A 23,915-nucleotide genomic window follows, 5' to 3' on the forward strand; every position below is an offset into this window, starting at 1 on the left:
GTGTTGGCTGTAGCATGGCACCCTTGCTGGACAGTCCCCAAAGCCTTGAGCGGGCATGCAGGTGTCTGGTCCTGTCCCCCTTCCATCTGTCCTTCACACTGTCACCAGAAAGTTGCAGAGGTGCAGAATCTGTGCGTGTCTTTCCATCTTAAAATCATCTAATGGCTCCTGCTTTGGGCTAAATTGTAACTCTCCCAATTTGTATGCAAATGTCCAACCTCCAGTATCTTCGAATGTGCGAATATTGAACTATTGGGTAATCAAAAGGATAACTAAGTTAAAAAGCATTCATAAGTGTGCATTCTTCCCCATCAATTAAATGAGGCCATAAGGGTGAATGCTCCCCTGCTCTGACTGATGTCTTCAGAAGAAGGAAGTGCAGACTTCGACAAACACAGAGGGTAGACAGTCTGAAGACTCATGGGACACACAGCATCTACAGAACAAAGACAGGACCTCAAAGGAAACCGAATCAGCCAGCAAATTCTCACACTAGCGGCAACAGCCATGTCTATTGTCTGAGCCACCTACCTGGCCCATGATGCTTTGGTATGGGCGCCTTTGCTAAGTTGTCCATGCCTACAACAGAAGCTGAGCCTGGCACTCAGGGCCTCTCCCCCTGACTCCTGCTGCTGGCATCTCCTGTTCCCCTCACCTTTCAGCACAGCGTCTAGGACACTGGGTGAGTCCTGGCTCCTGCAGTGCTCTTGTCTGCTTCTGACTTTAGCCTCTAAGTCTCAGCCGCTGCTGCCCTCAGCACAGGCAGCATGAGCTTTCCCTCCTCCGTTAATGTGTGAGGGTCTGAAAGGCCTACTGTGTGCTTCATCTCCCTACCTCAGATTCCATCGCAGGCCCAGTAACAGGCGCGCGTCCTGACGCATCTGTCAGGCCAAAGGGAGCATGGGCGGAAAGGAAGACCCAAGGGAAACTACTCTGTGTCTTCTCTTTCCTCACAGATGAGGAGCCTCTGATCACTCTGTCACCACCTCCAGCTAGCACCTTGTCTGTCCTCAAATTCAAGAAAGGGCTGGCCCTGTGGAAACCAGGACCTGGAGAGCAGGACTTAGGAGTTTAGCTGTTCCGCCATGTCCTCTCTGCTGTGGCGCCCAGTGTTTTACTCACTGGTTCTTCAGATTCCGTTCAGTCTCAATAAGGTGCTGTCGCCACACTTCACTCTAGCTTCTGGAGTGGGCGGGGAGGATTCTCTCCCTCCTCTCCCTTCTCTCCCTCCCTCCCTCCCTCCCTCCCTCCCTCCCTCCCTCCCTCCCTCCCTCGTTCCCTCCTTCCCTCAGTTGCTGGCCCTTGGTTCTCTTTTTCCTCTGCATGGTACTGAATCTTCCTTTTTAAAATTAATTTATTTAGATTACATCTCAATTGTTATCCCATCATTTGTATCCTCCCTCCCTCCCTCCCTCCCTCCCTCCCTCCCTCCCTCCCACTTTCACCCTATTCCCCTCCCCTAGGTCTAAGACTGAGGGGCACCTCCTCCCCCACTATATGGTCATAGGCTATCAAGTCTCATCTTGGAAGCCTGCTTATTCTGTCTCTGAGTGCCACCAGGCCTCCCCACCAAGGGGAAATGGTCAAATATGGGGCGCCAGAGTTCATGTCAGAGTCAGCCCCTGCTCTCCACATAACTGTGGAGAATGTCCTGTCCATTGGCTAGATCAGAGTAGGGTTTGATGTTTACTACTTGTATTGTCCTTGGTTAGTGCCATAGTTTTAGCAGAACCCCCTGGGCCCTGATCCACCCATCACGATGTTCTTCTTGTAGGTTTCTAGGACCCTCTGTATCCTTCTATTTCCCCATCTCCTGTATTTTTCTTACCTAGAGTCCCAGCAGGATGTCCTCACCTCTATCCCAATCAGCCTTATTCATAATAGCCAGAACCTGGAAACAGCCCAAATGCCCCTCGGTTGAAGAATGGCTAAAGAAACTGTGGCACATTTACACTATGGAGTACTACTCAGCTATTAAAAACAAGGAAATCCAGAAATTTGCAGGCAAATGGATGGAACTAGAAATGATCATCCTGAGTGAGTTAACCCAGAAGCAGAAAGACTCACATGGTATATATTCACTTATAATTGGGCACTGGCCCAAAAGGCACGCCCCATGAAGGCACTAAATCTTCTAATCTCCTATACAATTAAAGAAAACCTTCCTCCATGCTTCCAGGGCAGGGCAGCTTCAGGCTTGTGGCTACATTTCAGCCACTCAAAGCGGAAAACAAATCCTTACTTCAGAAAAACGACTCTGAACAGCACTGCTGGGTCCCAAGTCTGCTCCTTGCAGCAGCTGCTGTCTCTCAGGAGACAGGGGGACTGTGGTTGTGCAGTCCTGAGGGAGCTCTCCCTTCCCTGCTGTCAGCCGCTCACACATCTACTGTGGCTGGCGGGGCAGGCTGTGGGGGGCTCTCCAGACTTATTAGCTACAGCACACGTTGCAGTGAGTGCTGACAGAGGTCTGTACACAAATGTTCATAGCGTGTTATCAAAGCCAGAACCTGGAAATGACACAAATGCCCAGTCAACAGGTGCCACGGTAAACAGTCTGTCATACAATCTCAAGAAAGCTCAGCAATAAAAAGGAGTGAGCGCTTCAAGCTGAGCAAACCTCAAAAGCAGCAAGCTCAGCAAGGAAGGCAGACCCAGAAGTGCATAGTGCATCGTTCCACTTAGTGGAGTTTTTAGAAAAGACGCATCTGTGCTGGATGCCTGGATGTGTGCAGGAGGTAGACTTGGAAGGCCATAAGCGAAGATGTGGGGGTCCTGGGAAAATCCTGCAGGCTGAATGGTAGTGATTTCACAGATGGGCACATCTGTCAAAAGTCTCTAAGGCCTACACGGGAATGGCCGCAGTTAGCAGCTATTTACAGAAGAACCATATAAAGTGAGTGCTGAGGGGCTGTGATACATTCCAGGATAAAGCCCAGGAACCTTGGAACCGTCCCCAGGCTCTGGCTGTGCAGCCCACCCCTCAGCGCGGCCCCCTCCTCTACAGTTCCTTGGCACCACCTTGAGTACCATTCATCAACACGCTGAGCTGCCTTCCTCCTGTGTCTTTACAGGGGCAGCTCCTGTGCCCAACAACGTCCACCCAGCAAGGAGCACTCTTCAGAATTTAGCCCCCAAATGCTTGAGAAGTGGAGGCATTTCTGTTGTATTTTCGTCCTTTAGACCCTGAATATTCCGTTGCTTTTTTTTTTTCTTTGTACATTGCCTCCTTTACAATAGTGGAAACTCCTAAAAGCTAGTGTGAATGAAATTTCTTTTATAGAAATAAACTCTGGGCTTGGGCAATGAGGCTGGGAATGTAGCTCATTTGAGAAATGTTCCCAGGTATTAAGAAACCCTAGCTTTTGTTCCCAGCACCCCATAGGCCTGGGACACAACCTTATAATCCTAGCACATGACAGGTGAACACATGAGGACCAGAAGTTGATGGTCATCCTCGGCTTGGGATTGATGTAACGCAAAACAACAGAACAAAATAGTTTGGGAAACGAGATTAAACACACACACACACACACACACACACACACACACACACACACACGGGGAACTTGCCACTATCCTGGCATGTCTTTAACCCCAGCACTTGTGAGGCAGAGCCAGGCAGATCTCTAGGAGTTTTAGGCCAGCATTGTCTACACTGTAAGTTCCAGGACACCCGGGGCTACATAGAGAGACCCTGTCTTAAAAAAATACAAAACAAAAGAAAAGTAAAAATCTTCCGGGGCTGAAGAGATGGCTCAGTAGTTAAGAACACTGGCTCACACTCCAGAAGATCTGAGTTCAGTTTCCCAAGCTCTCTTAAGAATAATAATATGTAACTCCAATTCCTGAGGGTCAGACACCCTCATCTGGCCTGCAAGGGCAAGGCATGTAGGCATACACTTACACACTCATGCAGGCAAAACATCAGTACATATAAAACAAGAAAAGGGTCGGGAGGTGGAAAGTGGAGTAGAGAAAGAGAAAAGAGAGAGGGAGGGAGGGAGGGAGAGACAGAGACAGAGACAGAGACATGGAGAGAGAATCTGGTCTGGAAAGATGGCTCAGTGGTTAAGAGTGTCTACTGCTCTTGTGATGAAAGTTCTGTTCCCAGCCTGCTGTTCGAAGGCTCACAACTTCTGGGGGGCCGTGTCCTGTGCCCTCTTCCGGCCTATGCAGGTAATTGCACTCACGTGTACCCTCCCCCCAACCACACAAACACATAATTTAAATTAAAAATATATCAAATTTTAAAATGAAATAAAGAAAAAGAATGCAACTCCTTCCTTGCTTCTATGTCAGAAGCTGTAGTACACTTTTGGCTTGGCTGAGAGTTCGATGCTGCGGCCTCCGGGTTCCAGAGGCTACGGTGCTAAGGCAGGACAGCGCATTCTCTATCATCTTGAACATCACCCCAAAACATTTTTTCCTAATTATGAAGAGCTTTCTTGCTAACTATTAAATCCATATGACTTTCAAGAGGAATTTTTCTCTTGTTTGCTTCATTCACACACAATCCATCATGGTTACTTTTAGGAGTTATTTGATGTTCGAGAAGCCATTAGAGCCCCCATGATGCTCGTTTCTGAGAGAAAGGATGTGGGTAAATTTAAGCAAAACCAAATGTTAATAAAAAATCCTCAAAGAATAAACAGAATGTTATTGAGAGAGGCTACGATACACTGTTCCGTCTCTTCAGACTCTGGCACAGTTCGTGTGACTGGAGAGGCCCTCACATCTTTACTCCACATTGTCTCCCAGGGCACTGTGGAAAGAGGAGGAAAGAAATAGCTTGGTGCTCGGTGAGTGCAGAAATGTTTGTCATGCTGTAGCTAGCAGTATCTGGTTCTACATTTCCTGGAAACCCCGATGCTCCAGGGCATCGCTGGTCGCTTACTACAGTATCATCAGTGCTACTTTAAGTGCACAATGAATTCTTAAGAGCAGAAGTCTATGTCATTTCTGTCTGTCTCTCTTTCTCTATCCAAGGACGAAAAATAGAAACGGTCCTAAAACTAGATGAGAAATACCAATTAGACAGGCTAGGAAGGAGAGGATGTTGTTTATGCAGAATAAAGAACGTGATGTTTGAAAATTTAGTTATCATAGTATAAATAAAATATGTTCTTTTTTTTAAGCAAGCAAGCAAACAAACAACACAATGCAGGGATAGAAAAGGAAGCAGGAAATTGATGGAAGACCAGGAAAAAAATGGACATTTGGTCAGAGAAAGAACTAGACTTTCCCTACCGTCATATACACGTGAGAAGATGTGGCACCTGTCTCACACACAAAGGAGCAACGTCTCCCTTAAGAATATGCCACCATAGCCTGGGCACTGGTGACCTTTAGTCCCAGCACTCAGGAGGCAGAAGCAGGCTGATCTCTGAGTTTGAGGCCAGCCTGGTCTACAGAGTGGGTGCCAGGATAACCAGGGCTACACAGAGAATCTCTGTCTTGAAAAAAACAAAGGGAAAAAAAGAGAGCAAAAAGAGTGTCAGTGCCTCTGTCTCCCCACACACGTGCACACACATTAAACTAAAAGTATTGTATGAAGACATTTTACAAGAGCAAATGACAAGCCTTTCTGGAGAGATAACTTAATTCAGATAACAGAAAATTCACACTAATAAAACCATATCAAAATTAACCTTCTAGAGGCCAGAGAAATAGCTCATTGGTTAAGATCATACAGAGCACCGAGGTTCAGTTCCCAGCACCCACCCAGTGGTTCACAGTTGTCTGTAACTCCTGTTCCAGGGGATCCAACGCTCTGTCTGGCCTCTCCACATACTGCACGTGCACAACACACATGCATGCCTGCAGACAAACACTCGTACACACATAAAAATAACACAGGAGATCTTTTTAAAAATGAGATTTTAAATATTGTGAAATGTAACTTTACGACGATAAAAACATGTGCCACCACTTGTGCCTCCCGCCTTTGCTAAGTCCTCCTTGCTCCGCGCATCGTGGCTTTGATCCCCCCCCCTCTGGAAGCGCATTTGAACTCTGCTCTGCTGAACCATTTGGGTCATTAAGGTGTAACCTTGTCAAGCGGGAAGCTCTTGAGCAAATTTGGCATTCCAACGAATTATCTAGGTGTTTACTGCATAACAGGAAAGGTTGAAATGTTTTGGTCTTTTGAGGCTCACCTGGGCTGCTGGGTTCTGGTGAACTACTGGGAACCCAGAGAAAGAAGAGTGTTGGTGACACTTATTATTTTTAATTTGTGTAATATATTAAATCAGTACTGTCTTTGTGCCCACCCCAGAGGGAATCTGATTAGTCTTCTGTAAACTTACAATGTGGGTCTGAGAGTGTGCTCTGAGCCAATACATTTCTTTCTTCTTCTTCTTCTTCTTCTTCTTCTTCTTCTTCTTCTTCTTCTTCTTCTTCTTCCTTCTCCTCCTCTTCCTCTTTCCCTCCTTTCTCCTCTTCCTCCTCCTTCCTCCTTCTTCTTTTCTTTTTTTTTTTTTTTTTTAGGGGGGTTGGATTATGGGTTTGGAGTTTTGGTTTTTTGGTTTTGTTTTGTTTTTTTTTTCAAGACAGGGTTTCTCTGTGTATCCTTGGCTGTCCTGGATTCACTTTGTAAACCAAGCCAGCCTCAAACTCACAGAGATCATCCTGTCTCTGCTGCCCTGAGTGCTGGGATTACAGTCATGAGGCACCATGCCCAGCTCTGGAACTCGCTTTGTAGACCAGACTGGCCTCAAACTCATAAAGTCCCGAGGCCTCTGCCTCCCGAGCGCTGTGATCAAAGGTACACACCACCATATTCATCCCAAGATCTGAGATTGGACCCCTAGCACAGAAGCACACACCTATAATCTCAGGCCTAGGAGGCAGAGACAAGTGTATCCCAAGGATTTTCTGACCACACATTAAAAAAAAAAAAAAAAGCAAAAGACCCAGTAATGTTATAAAATAATATTAATAATATGGAGAGGAGATTAAGGAAGATATCTCAATGTCAAACACTAGTCACACACACACACACAGGCACGCATGTACGCACGCACACAGGCACGCACGTACGCATGCACACACGTGCACACCCCCCACACAAATCACACAAATACAAAATATATATAAGGTATTAAGGGCTATTTGATCATCTAAGGATTTTTTTTTTTTTTTGGTTTTTCGAGACAGGGTTTCTCTGTGTAGCCTTGGCTGTCCTGGATTCACTTTGTAGACCAGGCTGACCTTGAACTCACAGCTATCCGCCTGCCTCTGCCTCCCAAGTGCTGGGATTAAAGGCGTGCGCCACCACACCCATCACAGGAAATTATTTCTTAACTTTTAGATTCTACTTGTACTACGTGTGTTTGTCATCAGGAATATATATATCCATATGTGTGTGCAGGTGCACACCAGGGGCCTAGAAGAAGGTTCTAGACTCCTCAGAGCTAGAGTTCGAAGCATTTGCTGGTCTGAACTCTGGCTGGTCCTCATAACTGAGCAAGAACGGCTGAGCCACCTCTCCAGCCCCTAAAGCAAGGACTGAGAGACCATGAGTGTCTAAGATGCTTTACTAAAAAGCTCAGCTTCTTTCTATAAAACAGAAGTCATCAGAACTATACGACGAAAGTTTTGTTATGTTACATAGTGTGCGGTGGTTCTTGTTCTGCGTCAGGGCCCTGTGCAGCCCAAGCCTCCCTTCCCCTCGCTGCATACCTGAGGACGGACTTAGGTCCCACCTCCCACGTGCTGGAATTACGGCAGGAGCCATTGCACTCAGCCCATTGCTACAAATTCTGAATTGACTACATAGCCTTTGGTTAGAATTTTCTTGCAAAACAGAGCCTAGAGATTGATTTTTTAAAATATTTTATTTAAATTTTCATTTATGTGCATTGGTGTGAGGGTGTCAGATCTTGGAGTTACAGACAGTCATGAGCTGCCATGTGGATGCTAGGAATTGAACCCGGGTCCTTTGGGAAGAGCAGGCAGTGCTCTTAACCACTGAGCCATCTCTCCAGCCCCCTTGATTTTTATTTTTAAGTAGTCAAATTTAATAGAAAATGAGAAGACATAACATGTTTTATATTAATCAAAATACTTCTAATGGACATTAAACCCCTTTTATCAAATTATTCCTATGGGTTTGTTTTCTAGGAATACTCTCTGGGAATAATATATCAATAAATAGTATTAACATACGTGAAATTTTAAATTAAGTCTATGGGCCACATAAAACGATAGATATATATGTCAAACTTGTTCATACTAAATTTTCATTTTATATTGGGAATTATGGGAGTTGTGTTCTGTACAAACATTCAGGATCTAGGTGAACTTACCCTGTGTGTATTAGAAACAGAGCTAAGTTACTAAGTCTTATAAAAAAAAAAAAGAGAGAGCTTCCCATATCTTGCATCAAAAGGCTGACTAAACTATTAAGTTATGAGGCTGGAGAGATGACCTAATGGTGAAAGCACATACTAATGTGACCAGACTGGAGCTTAGATCCTACGGCCAGAGGAAGTGACTCACAGTGTCCGTAACCCCAGCTTCGGAGGATCGGACACCATCTTCTGCAATCTTCAAGTGCTGCACCCAAATCCACAAACGCACAATCACACACACACACACACACACACACACACACACACACACACACACACGCACACACGCACACACACACACACACACACACACACACACGCATATAAAATAAAAAGAAAATAGTTTTGTTAAAAGTTCAGAAATTAGCTGGGCATGGTGGCGCACGCCTTTAATCCCCACACTCGGGAGGCAGAGGCAGGTGGATTGCTGTGAGTTTGAGGCCTGTCTGGTCTACAAAGTGAGTCCAGGACAGCCAAGGCTACACAGAGAGACCCTGTATTGGAAAACAAAAAACAAAAAAAAGTTCGGAAACTGCTTTTCTCAGGAACAGTGCTCAGAGGCACTTGGAATGGCTCAGCATCTGACATACCGTCATCGTCCAGCCTCTAGCAAAACTAGGACTGTTCACCTTTGTACTGAGAATGTTGGGAAAGCACCAACATCTGCGTGCAGCATTGACGTAGATGGTTTTGTGCTGTAGGACCTAAAGTTTTTATAAGACTGTCTAAGACAGAAGCCGCCAGCAGGGCCTACGATACATTGTCCCAGGCGTGCCCTACAGGATCACGCATGCTTCCTTACTGAGAAGCCAGAAATCACTGCATAGTATTGAAGGCCCAAGCACAGTCAGAAAACAAAATGAATACAAAGCTACATAATAAAAAAATCAATGCTGAGGTAAAAAGAATCAAAGCTGAGAAATGTTTCCAATTGTGTGTGTTATTTTTTTTTCTTTTCATCAAGCAAATAAAATAGATATTTAAGAAATACATTTAGGACTGGCCTGTAAGTACAGAACTTTTGCACTGTTTCTGGGATTTGCTCCATTTGAAATAAAATATACCTTTTTTTTTTTGTCACTGTTGAATGGGATGATTTAGCTCTTGGAATAATAAAACTGTCACTGAACATTGATTCACTGTCCATAGATAGTACACTGTAATGCTTTGGGATTAAATAGTTTAATATTTAAATTGGTATGGATGTACATTGTGAAGTTCTCAAGGTAAAAAACCAGTATGCTCACAAAAGGACAATTTGATTTAGATCTCTATGTTCTTTGGATCATTAGATACCACGTTTATGTTTGTAACAGAAAATGTTCTTTTTTCTTTCTTTCTTTCTTTCTTTCTTTCTTTCTTTCTTTCTTTCTTTCTTTCTTTCTTTCTTTCTTTTTCGAGATAGGGTCTCTCTGTGTAACAGCCCTGGCTGTACTGGACTCACTTGGTAGTCCAGACTGGCCTCGAAATCACGGTGATCCGCCTGCCTCTGCCTCCCAAGTGCTGGGATTAAAGGTGTGCGCCACCACGCCTGGCTCAGAAAATGTTCTTATACACACGCAGTATAATGATGTTTAAGTCCCAAGCAGATGCAGGATGGTGAAAATATTAGACTTTCAAATACATGTCTTTCTGTTGTTCCTCCTTTCTTTCAGCAGGATATGTAAATTCTATCTCATTAAGCCAGATTTCAAACCCTCTTCCCACATAAGAGGTAATGTTCACGTATGTGCAGGTGTATTTGTGCATGTTGGTTCACATGTACATGTGTGTGTGAAAGCCGGAGGTCAATCTCCGGCCTCATTTCTTGAGTACCATCCACTCTGGTTTTGGTTTTTGTTTGAGATAGGGTCTTACTACATAGCTCTGGTTGGCCTGGAACTTTCTATGTAGACCAGGTTGGCCTTTCCAGTACTGGGATTACAAGTGTGAGCCAGCCCTGCCCCCTGTCTTCTCCCTACCCCTTAGATACAATGTTTTTTTTACTGGCCTGCAGTTTGCTAAACAGTTTATTTATTTGTTTGTTTATTTGCACATGTACAGGCCAGAAGAGGGCATAAGGTCCTATTATAGATGGTTGTGAGCCACCATGTGGTTGCTGGGAATTGAACTCAGGACCTTTGGAAGGACAACCAATGCTCTTAACCACTGAGCCATCTCTCCAGGCCCCTGCTAAACAGTCTAATCTGGCCCACCCGCAAACTGTCTCATCGTCTTCAGTGTTGAGATTATAAACATATATCACCACTCCTGGCACTTTTTTACAGGTGGGTCCTGGGCATTGAACTCAGTCAAGAATTTTTTCAATTGAGCTGTCTCCCTAGCTCCATAATCTTTCTAAAGAAACCAGGCATGGTGGTACACGCCTTTAATCCCAGGACTCAGGAGACAGAGGCAGGTGGATCTCTGTGAGTTCAAGGCCAGCCTGGTCTACTAAGTGAGTCCAGGACAGCCAAGGCTACACAGAGAAACCCTGTCTTAAGCAAAACAAAAACAAAAATCTTCTGAGGGGATGGCGGCATGGCAAGATGGCTCAGTGGTTAAGAGCAATAACTACTTCTTCAGAAGACCTGAGTTTGGTTTTCCAGCATCCATGCTGGGTGCCTATTGTCACCTGGAACTTCAGGGGAATCCGACACTTTCTTCTGGCCTCCATGGGCACTGCAACATGATATGCATACAGACATACAAATATATATGTGATCCTAAAAAAAAAAAACCTTTGGAGACCGGTTTCATCATGTTGCTCAGGCTGACCTTGAACTCACTGTATGAACAAGCAGGCCTTGAACTTGAAACCCTGATGCCTCAGTCTCCCAAGGAGATGGGATTATGGGCCCATGTAACCAGCCCCAGCTTATGTTTTTAATAAATATATAGTGATCACATTTATAAATGCTATCCGTAATTTATAAAGTTTGCAGAGAAATACATCTTATAGAAAAAGATTTATTTGTAATTAAAGTGATTTTAATGAAAATACTTAATTCATTAATTAATGAAAATTAACTAATTAATGAAAGTTATTCTTTTAATCCTTTATATTCAAAGCAATTGGACTGTCTTAGAATGTTGATCTGCTTTTAATAAAATTTAAAGAGGGCTAGCATTTTTAGTGTCTTCTGTTTAATGTTTTCTGTTTCCTGTAATTTTGCCAGGCTTTTAGCAGGATCAAGGCATCATTTAAACTTCTGTTTAGGGAGACAAAGTCTCACTATATAGCTCTGGGAAGCCTAGAAGTCACAATGTAGACCAGGTTGGCCTGGAACTCAGAGATCTACCTGCCTTTGCCTTGCAAACTTAGAGATTAAAGGCATGTGACACCAGCTTGGAAGGCTGACATATTTTAGTGGTCACTTTAAAGCTTTGCTTCAGGAGGAGTAATTGAAGTACATGCATGCATGCTCCTGGTCACAAGCCTATTTATGGTCATTGACACTATTTTCAAAATTTTTGTAAAGATGTTTCTAAACGTCTCCTTCCCTCCAGGGATTATAAGAGCTGTGGGTCCTATGTACACAAGATCAAAGCCAGGAACCACACCACACACACCCAGTCCTGCAAGTGGTACAGAAATGGCATCAAGAAACCCCGATCAGAAAGAGATTAATTCCTTAAGGGGTTCAACCCCAAGATCCTCAGAAAATTCATTTCTCCAAGAACAGTAAAGGGAGCCTGAAAAGGGCTCAGGTACGCAAAGTGAAGGCCATGGCTACCCATGCTAAGGGCCTTGCAAAGCCTGAGGTTAAGCCCAAGACCACAAATGGCATGGCTGGGGGCTCCACAGAGTTGCTTTCATTGTCCACCCCAAGCCTGGAATTCATGTTTACTCCCATAAAGCCAAGACCTGGCAATAAAAGCTCTGCCAACCGAAGACCAAGGCCTAGAGAACGAGACTAATAGTGCAACTCCATCTCAGGCCCCTGGGCCTTTGCTATCGCTTCTGTTTCTATTCCAGCTCCCAAAGATGTCCAGGCTCCTAAAAAGCAGTAACACTAAAGGCCTCTCTCTGCCTGCCAATCTGAAGGCAAATGGGTTTGGATGACCCAGCTCCCTCGCCCCAACCCTCTGGGTGCCTGCAAGATGGCTGATGCCTTGTGCTATTTTTACAAATAAGCTTTAAGCAGTCTCCTTTTCTTTCATATTTATTTTAAATACATTTATTTTGTTACTCACTTTACATCCCAATCGTAGCCCCTGCCCTCCTATCCTCTTGCCCCTCCCTTCCTCCATCTTCTCCCTCTGTCCCCTACCCCTCAGAAAAGGGACTCCCCCTCACTAACCCACACCAGCCCATCCAGTCTCATCAGGCTCAGAGGTCACTGACTGCTTTTCCAGAGGTCCTGAGTTCAATTGCCAGCAACCACATGGTGGCTCACAACCATCTATAATGAGATCTGATGCCCTCTTCTGTTGTGCAGGCACACATGCAGTCAGAATACTGTATACATAGTAAATAAACACATTAAAAAATTTAGGTACAAAATTTTAGACTCACAAAGATAGAATAATAATATTTTCTTCAAAGTTGACAAATACCTTTAGACTAGACATTGTGTATATAAGTTTTTGGGGTTTTGGGGGGTTTTTTTGGTGTTTTGTTTTGTTTTGTTTTTGAGTCAAGGTTTCTCTGTGTAGTCGTGGCTGTCCTGGAACTCTCTTTGTAGACCAGGATGGCCTCGAATTCACAGAGATCCGCCTGCCAAGGCATGCATCACCACGCACAGCCTGTAAGTCTTACCTATTGGTTTTTGTAATTGTTCCATAATTGTTCTTACTTTCTATTGTTGTATTTTAGAATGTCGTTTTTATTTAGACAGAAAAGGGGAACTGTTGGGGGTTGGTCTGGTGCTATGTATTCTAATGTTAACTATTTTGCTCCCCAAGGTTTGCTTCTTGTCTTTTATGAGCAGACACTCAAGAACCCCAAAATGACATATGTAACCTTGCCTAAGAAATTATTCCTGATTGGCTGAATAAAAGGCCTACGCCTGGGCCGGGCAGAAGTGAGGGGCGGAGCGAAGATTTGCAGCCTCTGGAGAGAGAAAGAGACAGGTACCAGATGAGCAAGAGTGAGCTGAGTTGCCACGGGCTGGGGAAGGAGGAAGTTCCTCAGGGAGGGAAGCGGCCCAGCGGAAGAGCATGAGCAAGTGTTTTGGGATTGTGGATGGAAGTAGCCCAGATAGGAGTGAGTAAAGCAGACTGCACGGGATGGGGGCCGGGAGATAACGAGATAGCCTAGGTAGAAACATCTGCCCAGCGCCACGTAAAACAAGGCTTATCTAAAATCTACCAGGTGTCTGCGTCTTTTTTGAGTTCGACAGCACCACAGTAATAATTATAGACTATTTAATAAGATTTGTTAACAATTTTTATTTTCTGCAACAATGAATATAATGTAAGAATTAAAAACTAACTTTTTTTTATAAAAAATATATCCACCCACAGTTCTTTTAATGATTTGGGAGTTACCCAGAAAGGAGTCTGTTCACTGATCTGCCCACACACAGTCAGAGTGCAAGACTGTCAGGATGCTCAGACTTCATGAAATTTTTTTTAATAGACAAAATAAGAAACAGACATGAAATTCTGCTCCCTGTGAGGCTAATGTGGAAAAGGAAAGCGCGAAAATTGCCGAGCCTGCACCCATGCTCTGATTGCTCACTGCCTGTGCCCTCACTATAAAGTGGGGATGGTCCCTTGGTCTAGCTAACTTTCTTGTTCTACGGAGTAAGATAATTGAGGCAAATGTCAGCAAATACAGAGCATTTACCGTGAGCCCTACACAATTAAGGACAGAGAACTATATTCTGGGGGTGGTGTACATAGTAGGAAGGGTACCACATTCAGTCATTGGGACCTTAATCCCAGCTTCTCTTGCTCATTGTAGAATTCTGAGTTAGTGACAGCTCTCTGGACTTTATTTCCCCTGTTTTACCAACCTGACCAGACCATAGTGGCTTCTAAATGAACTAGCACAGGCACTAGCACGCCTACCACAGGCCCTGAAAATGGCTACTCAGCAGATGTAAATTCTCTCTCTCTCTCTCTCAGCCTCCTAATCTGGGACCAGCTTTTTGAACATTAATATGAGGATTCTGGATTTATGCTTCCTCCATTAATTGATAATTAGTATCTCAGATCTTCCAAAGTCTCCATAAAGTTGTTTATTTGCTGTTTTCCTGGAGCCAAATTATAAGGTGTATAACCCATATTGAGAGGGGCTTGGCATACAGATCCTTTGAAGTGGCACAGGCTTCAGCTGAGGCAACTCCAGGAACATCTCATTACGAAATCAGACGCGAAACTTGTAATGGTTTTTAAGACTAGGGCTGCTGGAATGCTGTAAAAGCTAGTAATCAAGACATTGTCATGAGAGTTGTTTTGTTTGGTTTTTTTTTTTAATATGGTCCTTATAAAAACCAGAACTGTCAGGCATATTATCCTGATTTCAAATGAAGCAATAGGCACACTGTCTTACTTAGGGTTTCTATTGCCTGCATCAAACACCATGACCAAAAAGCAAGTTGGGGAGAAAAGGATTTGTCTAGCTTACGCTTCATATCACTGTTCATCATCAAAGGAAGGCAGGACAGGAACTCAAACAGACCAAGAAGCAGGAGGCAGGAGCTGACACAGAGGCCATAGGGGGTGCTGATCACTGGCTTGCTACCTGTGGCCTGCTCTCCTGCTTTCTTGTAGAACCCAGGACTACCAGCCCAGAGATGACCCCACCCACAATGGGCTGGGCCCTCCCACATCAATCACCAATTAAGAATGTGCCCTATAGGCAGGGCCTATGGAGGCACTTTCTCAATTGGGGTTTTCTCCTTTCTGGTAACTCTAGTTTCTGTGGCAAGCTGGCATAAAACTAGTCAGTGCACACACTGAGTAAAGAAGAGGTGACCAAGAACTGCAGTCTGGGTCCTTCGACATCCTGTTATGTGTCCTTTTAAAAACATTTTATTTATTTATTTCATCTCTCTCTCTCTCTCTCTCTCTCTCTCTCTCTCTCTGTGTGTGTGTGTGTGTGTGTGTGTGTGTGTGTGTGTGTGTGTGTGTGTGCGCACTTGAGAGCACACACCCATAGAGGCCAGAAGAGGGCATCAGATCCTTGAGAGCTGGAGTTACAGGGCCACTTAATGTAGGTGCCTGGAACTAAACTCTGGTTCTCTTCAGGAAAAAGCAAATGTTCTTAGCTGCTGAGCCACCTCTCCAGGATCTTGTTCTGTGTCCTTCAAAGTGTGATAAGGTGCAGAGGAGATAAACATATTTTTGTTTTGATCCCAAGTGTGGAATGGGGAAGAGAGTAGGATGTTTATCCACTTAGAAGTCGAACCACTTCGTGAGGGAGCTTGGTTGTTGCCAGCTGAAAAACATCCTTGAACAGACTAAGAGGATGGATAGATAGATAGGTAGATAGATAGATAGATAGATAATAAATAAATAGAAAGATGATAGATAGATACATAGATAGATAGATAGATAGATAATAAATAGAAAGATGATAGATAGATAGATACATAGATAGATACATAGATAGATAGATAGATAGATAGATAGATATAGGTAGATGATAAATAGATAGATAGATAGATAGATAGATAGATACATAGATAGATAGATAGATAGATAGATAGATAGATAGATAGATAGATCCAAACAGGAGGCTGGGCTTTTTTCGGCTGTTCATTACTCCACTTCAAGATGCTCCTAGAGAGAACCGCTCCAGGGAAGACGTCAAGGCTTTGGGCTCCGGCTGAGGCTCCAGGTTCCAGTTGCTCCAGGTTCCAGCAGCAACTTTGGTGGGATTGCTGGTCAGCTGAGATCCTGCTGACTACGCCAGGAGAATCGTTCCTAGGAACTGACACCCAGGTTTCATTCCTGTTTCCCTTAATCTCCTTTCTCTCTTATTTAGGCTAGTTGGGTTATAAGGGAGGTACGCTCATTTAATAAGTTCAAAATAAAGTATAATTGTTAAGGAAATTGAGCCTACAATAAGGGTAAAAAGATGGCTCACAAGAAGAGACCTGATACCCTATGAGCATATACAGGGGGAGGAGGTTCCCCTCAGTCACAGTCATAGGGGAGGGGAGTAAGGGGAAAATGGGAGGGAGGGAGGAATGGGAGGATACAAGGGATGGGATAACAACTGAAACATAATATGAATAAATTAATAAAATATATATATTTTTAAAAAGATGGCTCAGCTTGTAAAGGTGCTTGCCCTACAAGCCTAACAACCTAAGTTAAATACCCAGAACCCACACTAAAGATGGAAGGAGACAGCCAGCTCCTGAAATACATCCTCTGACACATGCCTTCTCTGACAAACCTATGCTTGAATTTAAGCACATGCACATACAAACACACGTGATGATAAAATAAAAATAAATTAAATTTTTATGTGGTGCAATACACATACCGTATTATCTTGTCCATTTTTAACTGCACAGCCAAGTTCGTTTGCATTTTTACCTCCAAATTCCAGAACTCTTTTACTCCTATAAACTATAATTCTGTGCATCTTATCCAACACCATTCTGAGCCTATCAGCCCCTGGTAACCAATGTGAAACTTACTGCTCTGGGTAGCACGTAGAAAGGTTTAAGAAGATACCTATCCTTTTAAAAGATTGCCATTGTCACCCCATGCTGGCTTTTGTTGTGCTTCATAGGTGTCACAGCTGGGTAGGACTGCTGGCTGCTTCTCTCCTCCAGAAGCTTGCAAGGTGTCTTTTGGTATGATGAAAGCTGGTCCTCAGGGGGAGGCTATCGGGTCACATCCAGCTTGGAGGCCTCTGGGACCTGTGTCTACGAGTGTGAAACTGGCATTCCTGCCTTGGCAGTAATCTACAGCTCTTTGATTGGACGTAAGATCCATCAACAAGAGAGAAATCGTGTCTTGTACTAGAAACCCAGCCAACTACCCAGGCCCTAGTCAAGCTGTAGATCTTGAAGAATCTACAACCATCACTTTACTACACCTGAACAATCCCTAATTACACCCTAGGTAGTTGTCCCTACACTCACAGGCAAGTGCATCCTCACCCCTTATCAAGGTAGCATCTCTTTGCAACAGAAAAAGCCATTAGAGAAAAGCACAACTGATCAAAATGCGGGCCTGTGGAGCCCGGTCCCCACCAACACATCTGCCACACAACTCCTGCACCTGAGGCCCCCAAACCATTACCAATAAGGGGACAGAGAGGGTTAAGGACCAGGGGAACGGGGCGCTTGCTGTGCTATTGTGTCTCCTAGAGGGGTCAGAAGCTACACCCATGAAGTCTTACCAGTATGACTGCCTAAACATGGCCTCAACAAGGAGCGCACCCGCAGACGTGCCAACGTGCGTGGGGGAAATTCCAGGAGGCCTCAAGCCTAGACAAAGAACTACAGGCAACTAAGAAATGCTGAAGGCAGGAAACATCGTCTTCCCCAGGGAAGAGCACACCAGTTGGCTATCCAATACCAAGCGGCCAGCCCTGAAAACATGTGTACTAGTAACATTAAACAGAATGAGCAGCAGGTCATATTTATGTATTTAGGAAACACACACACACACACACACACACACACACACACACACACACACAATTATGGAACAAATAAAGAAAAAGAAAAAGAGAAAATGAATTTAAGAGAGAGCAGAGTTGGGGGTGTAGGGAGGACACGATGGCAAGTGTGGACAGAGGAAACAGAAGGCAGAAATGATGTGATTTTACTATAACCTCAAAAAAAATATTTTCAAAAGATGTATTGCATTAGATGCTTTTTTGTTTTATTTTGTTTTTCGAGACAGGGTCTCTCTGTGTAATAGCTCTGGCTGTCCTGGAAATCGCTTTGTAGACCAGGCTGGGCTTGAACTCACAGAGATCCATCTGCCTCTGCCTCCCAAGTGCTGGGATTAAAGGTGTGCACCGCCATGCCCAGCTGATTTAGTGTGTGTGTGTGTCATGTGTGTGTGTGTGTGTGTCCCCATGTGTTCAAAAGAGGGCACCAGATGCCAGGGAGCTAGAGTTATAAATAGTTCTGTGCCATCCGGCATGAGGGTTGGGAACTAAACTCAGGTCCTCTGCAAGGGCAGTCTATGCTTTTAAGTGCTGAGCCATCTCTCCAGCCCCCAGTATTTGTCTTTTTATAACTGGCTTGTTTCATCTAGCAGACCATCCTCAGGTGTTACATCCTATCCTGCTCCTGTGGCTCCTCTGTTAACACCAGCTTTCCCTCTTAGCATATCAGAAGCCATTTTATTCCCAAGGCTCCATTTTTATATAAGTTCACGCTCTCAGGCCCTACATGCCTGAAACCAGGAAGGCTCAATGCTTGCTGCTTAGAATAAAAACAATAGATGACGAATGCATTTTCTGCTTGGGTTAAAGATAAATGCATATTCTATTAGAATTAAGACTGCCACATCCAGCCAGGCATGGTGGCGCACGCCTTTAATCCCAGCATTTGGGAGGCAGAGGCAGGTGGATCGCTGTGAGTTCGAGGCCAGCCTGGTCTACAAAGTGAGTTTAGGACAGCCAAGGCTACACAGGTAAACCCTGTCTCAAAAGATAAAAACAAACAAACAAAAGACTGTAACATCCTGCTATGTCCCAGAGAGCTAGAAATCCCCGAAGAGCTCCCCTACCCTAAACCACAGCCAGTGAGCTTTAAATGCTCTGTCTAGCCACCTGGATACATTGTGCTCAGAACAAAATCGCTTCTTGTGTTTAACTGGTCAAAATAATGTAATGCTGCCCTCCTCCTTGCTTCCTACCTGGTTACATGGTTATGGCTTTTCTTATAAAAAAAAAACTGCCTTTGAAACAGACGAGGGTCACAGTTCAGATCCGAGTCCACTGTGTTTCTGGCCATGGCCAGTCTTGGGGTGCGGCATTCTGAGATTGGTGCTCAAGAGGTTTGGGCGGCAATCCTTGTATTCTAACCCCAGGTTTATCCACGTGGTCACATACAGCCAAGTTCCCGCCCTTTCAAGTACTCAGTGGTATTCCGTTGCTCATGCCACATCTTTGCTTGTCCGTTTGTCTGGCAATGGACAGCTAGATAGCGTCGGCACCTCGGCTATTGTAAATAATGTCACCATGAACCTGGGTGTGCAGATGTTTCTTTGTGACTCTGCTTAATCATGTGGATCCTGCTTAAACTTCTTTTGAGGCCTGGCCTCACTGTGTTCATTGTGCATACAGCATTTTGCCTTCTTACCAACAGCGCGAAAGGGTTCCATTTCCTCTACAGCCTTGCTAGCACTTGGAATTTTTTTTTTTTGGTGCGAAAGTCCTTTTGGCTTCATTTTCTTAGTAACCATTCTAATGGAATCTTATTGTGACTTTCTAAAAACCTTCTACTAACTACATTAAGTAGCCCTGGATACGGCCACCCACCATTTACAGCATTACAGTCCTGCCGAATTTAAGACATGTCAGGGCAGGCAGTGGTGGCTCACGCCTTTAATCCCAGCACTTGGGGAGACAGAGGCAGGTAGGTCTCTGAGTTCGAGACCAGCATGGAAACTGCAGAGTTCCAGGACAGCCAGGGCCACACAGAGAAACCTTGTCTCAAAACAAATAAACAAACAAGCAACACTTCAAGGGGCATAGTTTTAACACTTGCTCACTAAACTCTAATCTTAGAGCTAGCTGGATGGTAAATGCCTATAATTTTAGCACTTGAGAGGAAAACCAAACAGGAGGATCATTCTTGGCTATATATTAGATTTGGAGGTAGCTTCAGCTACAAGAAACTACCTAAAAAAACTAAAGAAGAAGAAAAAGGCATTTTATAATATTGTTGGAAGGAAGGGATGAATGTAGTCTAAAGCACTAATGCATTGGTTAGGTGTGGTGGTACATGCCTACAATTCCAGCACTTGAAAGGCAGGAATAGGGGTCACCTATGAGTTCAAGGCCAGGCATACTTACTTAGTGGGCTCTAGGCCAGCTAGAGCTACACAGGGAGACTCTCTCTCTAAGAAAGAGAGAAAGAGAGAAAGGAAGAAAGAAAGAAAGAAAGAAAGAAAGAAAGAAAGAAAGAAAAGCCGGGCTGTGGTGGTGCACGATTTAATGCCAGCAGTCAGGAGGCAAAGGCAGGTAGATTGCTGTGAGTTCGAGGCCAGCCTGGTCTACAAAGCAAGTCCAGGACAGGCAAGGCTACAGAGAAACCCTGTCTCGAAAAACGAAAACAAAAACAAAAAAAACAAAAAAAAGAAAGAAAAAAGCATTGAAATGTCTATCCAATAATATTGATAAGTATTAAATTATAACAGAAAAGGGAAAAATTGTGGTAGGATGGATTGACTGAAAAAAAAATCTGTAAAAAGGAACTACTGCCTAAAATCATTTTGAGAGGTGGGCTTAAGATATCTAAGATAGGAGACAGTGAAATTCTTTATTTGATTTATTAGTTCATACATTCTTTCAGTTCCCTTTATTGAATTCCTAACCCATACTGAGCAGTGCGTGGAGTACAGGAGTTGCCTCTCAAGAGCAAGGGAAATATATGGGCTTTGAATCGTGACAATCTATTCATACACAGTGCAGAGTGGGTGAAAGGTGTCCCGAGCCACTCACTCCTTCCAGGCCCCGCTGATCTGTTAAGAAGAACGTCACCACCCCTTTTACAGTGAGTCATGAGGGGAGAATGTAAAGCAGATTTCTTTCTTGGCTACATTTACACTCAATTATTCCAAACAGAACGCAGCTGCAAGTTTCTTTGCAGTTGTCTTAGAAACTAGGTTATGTTCAGGAACCTAAGACTGCTGCCAGTTTAGCTATGAGTCCTTATATCTGTCACCTCACTAGAGTTTTTTTCGTTTACAGATATGTGCTAGGATTTGGGAAAACCAAGGGAAATGAGTAATACACAGCTCCTATCCACAGATCCCAAAGATAGCTATACTACATGTAAGGGTTGTGATAGAGTCGTTTTTAACCCCTCCTCAGAAATAAACGTTTCCTTTGACCTATACACACTCGGCATGGCATGCACTCACACACCACATACCCAATAAGTGAATAGATGTAAAAAAAAAAAAAAAAGTTTTAAAATAACTCAAGGTGAAGACTGCTCACATCCTGATGATGGAAAAAGCCCAAAAGGCTCACTAGCTCAGCTGACAGCCCAGGAAAAAAAGGCCAAAACACCCAACCCCAAAAGTTTGCTAGTTCAAAGTTCAAAAGCCTCTTTTCTTATCCAGCTGTCTTAAATATCTCTCAACTCAAAGTCCCTCCTACTGTTTAATCCCTGTCAGCTGGTTTCTTGCTCCACCTCTTGACCTAGGGTTAACTTTATTAAATCTTGTGTACAGAAAGCTATTGGATTAATCGTATATGCCAGGGCTGGCTGAACCACACCATAATCACCTGCTTACAATAAACTGAAAGTTCTTGGATTAAAGGTGTGTGTTAGGGCTCAACCATGCTAAACAAAAGACAGGATTTTACAGTTCACAATCTCGGAGTTCACCATGGGATCAAATATCCTGCAGCAATAACCCCATCCATGACTTTTTTTGGAAGGATCCTGTTTAGATCAACCCAAAGATAAATTTAATCTTGGAGTTACAAAATGTTTTCCATTAATATTTCAGTGATTTTCCTCTTTTCCCTACCAACATTAACTTTTAAAGGCTCCATACAATGAAATACTAGCAGATAAAATGGTGAAATAAGCCTAGGTTTCTACATAGGGTAGAATCATTACCTTAGGTTTTCCTTAAGTTAAAGATAAACAAGATGTGTGGCCTTGTATACTAAGCAAAAAAGTTAGACTAAGATCCATGCGACCTTATTTTTAAAATTTAATTTATTGTTGTCGTTGTTATCGTCATCGTTGTTGTTAGTGGGGGCACACACATGTGCCTTAGTGCACTTGTTCTCAGAGGACAACTCTTAGGAGTTAGTTCCAGGACTGAACTCGGGTGATCAGTTTGCCCAGCGTTTTAGTCGCTATTCTATTGTTGCGAAGAGACACCACGACCTTAAATGTTTATGAGCATTTAACTGGAGGTTTGCTTACAGTTTCAAAGGTTTAGTCCAATATCATTATGGTGGGGAGCATGGCAGCATGCAGGCAGGTACTGAGAGCTGCAGACTGAGCCATAAGGAGAGAGAGGGAAGGGGGGAGGGAGAGAGAGAGAGAGAGAGAGAGAGAGAGAGAGAGAGACAGACAGACAGACAGACAGACAGAGACAGACAGACAGACAGACAGACAGAGACAGAGAGAGACAGAGAGAGAGAGAGAGAGAGAGAGAGAGAGAGACAGACAGACAGACAGACAGACAGACAAAGAGAGAGAGACAGACAGACAGACAGACAGACAGAGACAGACAGAGACAGACAGACAGACAGACAGACAGACAGACAAAAACAGAGAGAGAGACAGACAGACAGACAGAGACAGAGAGAGACAGACAAAGAGAGAGAGAGAGAGAGGAGAGAGAGAGAGAGAGAACCTGGCATGACCTTTCGAAACCTTAAGCCCACCCCCAATGACATATTTCCTCCAACAAGGCCACATGTCAAACCCTTCTTCTACTCCCTGGCGACCATTCAAATATACGACCCTACGGGCGGGTGGCATTCTTATTCAAACCACACACCCAGCAGGCTTCTTTCCTCCCTAAGCCATGGTGCCAACCCAAGATCTTGGTTCTAATTCAAATACTCTCACCACGTGAAGGCAGTCTCTGAAAGCATGCTATTTTGTGAGTGTGTTGTGTAGCTTTTCCTGGGGAGACAAGAACAGGGTCTATTCAACCCAAATGGACTCCAGCAACAGAAGGAAGAACTGACCCCAGCATCCTGTCTGCTGAAACAATGAGTTTACTGAAGTTACTTAGGGGAGCGTAGTTGACAACCCACCCCAACATGGGCGACCACTCACAAAAGCTGAAGCCTTGGTGCTCCTTGAAGAGCTCGGAGCCAAAGTAAGCCCCCCTCGCCCCTGAGATTGTTGCTTGCTTTTCTAGCTTTGGGGGGGGGGTGGTTTGTACTTTACAGAGCTTTCGGAGACTTGTATTTTTCCTATAAGCCCCCTAGACTCCTGTAGGAGGGGATGTTTCAAGTAGGAGAAAACAGCTGTACAACACTGGCCAACCGAAGAGACTGAGGACTGATCCAACGCCATTGAAAACATACACATTAGTGTAGAGTTGGTTAACCGTCACCAGGAACTTACCATTCAGCATCTGAGGATCTGGGGTGACACTAGGCAGAGAGGGCTCCTGAGTAAAAGGGTCCAGCAGACACTTCCAGACTTCTTACTACGTTTTGTAGAATCCATAATTTGGCTTCTCTCTTTAGAAAAGAAAAAAACTGCAGTGATTTCCCTCACAGGTATGAAATGAAAATGAGTAAATGTCTTGTGTGTTTTATAGATTGCTAAATGAAAAAAAAAACTATAAAAGTACAAGAGATTATTGGTGTTGATGCTAAGTGGGCTCTGTGTTTTGCGGGGGTTGGGGAAGCTGGAAAAGTGTAGCTATCATTGCTTTGTGACTTTGGCTGCTTCAGCAGGGGTCCTGGCTTTATTTATTTATTTATTTATTTATTTATTT

General features: G+C 44.0%; 1 protein-coding gene across 1 annotated transcript in view; it reads right to left on the reverse strand.

Moving 5' to 3' along the window:
* The window catches only part of ASIP (agouti signaling protein), a 146,748-nt gene extending 123,046 nt beyond the window's left edge, over positions 1–23,702 (reverse strand). The window contains exon 1 of the mRNA XM_084775811.1: positions 23,537–23,702. The gene's annotated coding sequence lies outside the window, so the exon portion shown is untranslated. The remainder of the gene's footprint in view (positions 1–23,536) is intronic.
* Between the last annotated feature and the right edge of the window lie 213 nt (positions 23,703–23,915).

Source organism: Acomys minous (assembly GCF_964271855.1).
Source record: "Acomys minous genome assembly, chromosome: 3".
Taxonomy (NCBI): Eukaryota; Metazoa; Chordata; class Mammalia; order Rodentia; family Muridae; genus Acomys; species Acomys minous.